Source organism: Astatotilapia calliptera, chromosome 7, assembly GCF_964374335.1.
Source record: "Astatotilapia calliptera chromosome 7, fAstCal68.1, whole genome shotgun sequence".
Classification (NCBI taxonomy): Eukaryota; Metazoa; Chordata; class Actinopteri; order Cichliformes; family Cichlidae; genus Astatotilapia; species Astatotilapia calliptera.
Window position 1 is genome coordinate 11,024,500 of NC_137428.1, and position 3,382 is coordinate 11,027,881.

A 3,382-nucleotide genomic window follows, 5' to 3' on the forward strand; every position below is an offset into this window, starting at 1 on the left:
GAAGACTAAGACCTGCAGTGTGAACGTAGCCTATGGATCTGGCCTCTCCATTAGTGTTTTCTGCTTGGAGCAGAGGATCAATGGAAGATGACCGTTTTTCTTTGAAAGCTTTCTTGCACGTTCTTTTCTCTAAACATGCCGCCATTGTATCCCCTTTTCCGTCTTCCCTCTCGTTCCCTCTTTTTGATGCTTTTATCTGCTTTTGTTTGCGGTGCCTCATTTAGTAGGTTGTCTGGTCTGGAAGGGGAAGTAAACATGAAGACAGTTCTGAATGGCCTACATATGTCCAGCAGAAATAACATGGGAGCATCAACTTGTAAATTTCATGCACAGGATTGATTCAGGGGTACAAAAGCCAAACCCACTTTGTTTGAACTCATCCCTTCCAAAATTTATATGTAACTTTATTTCACTTGTGAAATTGAGTTTCTTGACTTTTAATTTCATGGATGAAAATGAAAAAGCAACACAAATCAATTTCCTGCGGTGCAGTCACAGGGTAACAGATTGCACCCCGGAGTTTAAAGCCAGCTTTCTGGGAGGGGGGGGAGTAAGAAAGGAGAGAGGCAGAAGCTACAAGCAATTTGTTGATTTGCATGCATAACCCATGTGTTTGGGATTCAGACACTGAGGAAAAGGAAATTGATCTCACAAATTCCTTTGAAAATTAACGAGCCTGCCACCAGGATTGGGCATGGAGATAATGAATGAGCGGAGCTGTGTTAATGGGGGTCCTTTCACAGCTTAGGTATCACAGGCCTGGACAAGCTCCAAGCAGAGAAATGCTACAGATGCAAGAACGCACACAGCACAAACAGGGAAAATGCTACAAAGCAGCTATAAGATGTGAGGAAGAATCATGGCCCTGATTTGACTCACCAGCTACACACATGGGAAATTAATTAGTAACGGATCCTAGTGGGCACATAAAAGTATCAGAAATCGCCTGATTCAAATTTTTAACCAAAGGTTTGGCAGCACATTTTTAGACGTCATCACTGGCTGCTTTCTGATAGCTTCCAGGTGTATGTGATGGGTAATTCAGATGATTTGGTGCATATTTCTTAAACACGCAGGAGGAAAGCTTACATAGAACGTGGCTGTTGAAACGCTGGGAGAGCTGGAGGAGCAGGAGTTTAGATTTCAGCCAGCGTGTCATGCTGGATACTAGTAGGATGTGATAAGGGAAGAACCAATGGATCATTTGGAGAATTCAGCTCAGAGCCACCCCAGTATATGTTTCAACTGCTCGTTCAGAATATAACCCTACAACCTGGTTGACCCAACAGGAAGTCCTGGCATCTGGGAACCTTGGAGGAAACAAGGGCATGTGACCTCCACTCACCACCAGCTTTCCCAAATCTTGTTAGCACGGCAAGCTGGCTCCGGGGTCATTTCCCAGTTTCCCAAGGTTCCGAGGGAGATTAGTTCTTAAGTGGAGCCATCATCCAAGAAGACTGGTGACAGATTCACAGGCTGATCTGGCCTATTAGGCTTGGATAAAGAGCCAAAGCTCAGAGCCCCCAGCACACCGGCATACATCACCTCTGATGAAATCAGCCTGCATCACTGAATTCAGCCCAATACCAATACTAAACCCATGAGTGGTGTGGAATTAGTCCAGTCAATCTGTGATTACTCCTCGGAAAGGAATGCAATTATTTCTTCTCAGCAGTCTGCCTCATGTCACAGGTTTAACCTCCACTTTTTAATCACTCTCTAGCGCTCGTGGTGACTGGAGCCAAAATGTTAGGTACGTAGGTTTGATCAGTTCTTTGTGATACCTGGAGCACAGTGAAGAGAAAATGTGCAAGAAAATGCAATTAATACAAAGACTAAAGCTATGATGGCATTTTTAATGCTGATTAAGCAGCTCAGTTTTATTTTTATTCAAATTAGGATTCGAGTCACCAGGACATCTACGTGGTCTAGCAGTTAAAGGTCAGAGCGGGTAAAGACAGGAACAATATAGTCCCCCAATCTACCTGTGGATGGTGACCTTTTGGCACATCAATAAACCTCTGTCTGCCACCTCCAAATGTTTATTGTTGAATGATCAAACATGCCCCCTACAAAAACCTTCTGGAAGCTTTTATTGATTTTGAGCCATTTCCCCAGGTATTTTGCTTTTAAGAAATTACTTTTCACGTAGGTAGCTTTGTGAGATGTGTGTGTGTGACTGAACCATCCTTGATTTTTGGAATAGAGCATACATTTCAACTGCATCCACAGGATGGAAACAGAAAAAGAAGCAAATGCATGATGCACAGCTGTAACCATTGTACCAGTGGTTACAGGTCCTACTGGGACCTACTGGTCCCAACAGGGAGCAGTGGACATTACATAAAAAATGCCAAAAAATAAAATAAAATAAGGAAAACCACTAATGGAACCACCAAAAGGTTCAAAAAGGTTGTTCATGGAAACAAAGAAAAGAAACAGCAGTTTGCACACTGCTGATTCTTTGCCTTTATCACATCTAAATATGGATATGTGCATGTATTTTTCCATTTGTTCCCCTGCTAATATAAATGTAAGACTTAAAAATGTTGTAATTGGTGAGCAAATCTGCACCTCACCTCAAAGAACTCTCTTTAAGGTGTCAGGAGTGCTGCTGAGTGCATGACAAGTTTATATGAAGCCTGACTACAGAGTGCTCAGCCATGTCTGATGAACTCCCTGGAGTGGTTGAGGTTAACAACTACAGATCTTTACATTTAAAAAAAATCTGCAAGTTTTTCATTTCAGAAGAGTTGGCTTAGTAGATGCTCCACTGTAGATCATATCTTAGAGACAAATTCCAGCTCTGAAAAAAGAAAGCAATGCAGAAGAGTCTTAAACCTGCATTCCTTATAATGGCCAGCAGGGAGCAACTGTTCTAGTTGCCTAATTTACAACCTCGGTAAACAGGTTCCTTTTTTTTTTTTTTTTTAAATATACAACAGATGTTTATTTTGGACATGATGCTACCCATGTGAGTCATAACCTCGGGTAGGCTTTAGGGTGGGCCAACACTAATCGAAATTGCTAGCCCACGACTGCACAGGGTCCTCAGTTTCTTAGATCCACTTCGTAATCCTCGTCCTCTTATTCCAGGCCTCTTTTAGATCGTCTGCTGGCTCGGTGCTATATTGGCCAGTACTAGCATAAACACAACCTGTGACTGAACAGTCAACCGCCAAGCTGTATTGTGGGTAATTCTAAGAATGAAAAATGTTTTTCCATTGACTGACATTGTGCAGTTTCATAGATCAAACTGCTCTAAAAATAAAAAAATAAATAAAAAAAATAAATAATATATGAAATATGCATTATTGAAAAAGAAAAAAAAAAAATCAGCAACTAATAAAATTATTAAAGTTAAAAGAAAGAATCGGGTCAC